The following is a 1040-nucleotide window of genomic DNA, read 5'->3' on the forward strand; positions in this document are numbered from 1 at the left end:
TGCCCTGGTCCGGGAAGATTCCACATGCCACGGAGTGGCTGGGCCCGTGAGCCAAGGCTGCTGAGCCTGCATGTCCGGAGCCTGTGCTCCACAATGAGAGAGGCCACAACAGTAAGAGGCCCACGTTTCGCAAAAAAAAAAAAGAACAAAGCCAGAGGCAAAACAACTCCCACACCTTAGACTATACTACAAAGCTACAGTAGTCAAAACAGCATGATATTGGCACAGAAACAGCCATACAGATCAAGGGAACAGAGTAGAGAGCCCAGAGATAAACCACACACCTATGGCCAATTAATCTACAACAAAGGAGGCAAGAATATACAATGGAGAAAAGACAGTCTCTTCAACAAGTGGTGTTGGGAAAGCTGGACACCTATATGTAAATCAATAAAATTAGAACACTCCTTCACATCATATACAAAAATAAACTCAAAATGACTTAAACACTTAAATATAAGTCATGACACCATAAAATTCCTAGAAGAGAACACAGGCAAAACATTCTCAGACATAAATCGTAGCAATATTTTCTTAGATCAGTCTCCCAAGGCAAAAGAACTAAAAGCAAAAACAAACAGGACATAGTCAAACTCAGAAGCTTTTGCACAGCAAAGGAAACCATCAACAAAATGAAAAGACAGCCTCCGGAACGGGAGAAAATATTTGCAAATAATGTAACCAACAAGGGGTTAATATTAAAAAATATACAAACAACTTATACAACTCAATATTAGAAAAAAATCAAACAATGGGCAGAAGACCTAAATAGAGTTTTTTCCAAAGAAGATAAATAGATGGCCAACAGGCACATGAAAAGATACTCAACATTGCTAATTATTAGAAAAGTGCAAATCAAAACCACAATGAGGTACCACCTCACACTGGTCAGAATGGCTATCATCAAAAAGTCTACAAATAATAAATGCTGGAGAGGGTGTGGAGAAAAGGGAACCCTCATGCACTGTTGGTGGGAATGTGAATTGGTACAGCCACTATGGAGAACAGTATGGAGGTTCCTTAAAATAAAAATAGAGCTA

The sequence above is a fragment of the Mesoplodon bidens genome, assembly GCF_964165515.1.
Source record: "Mesoplodon bidens genome assembly, chromosome: 5".
NCBI classification, from domain to species: Eukaryota; Metazoa; Chordata; class Mammalia; order Artiodactyla; family Ziphiidae; genus Mesoplodon; species Mesoplodon bidens.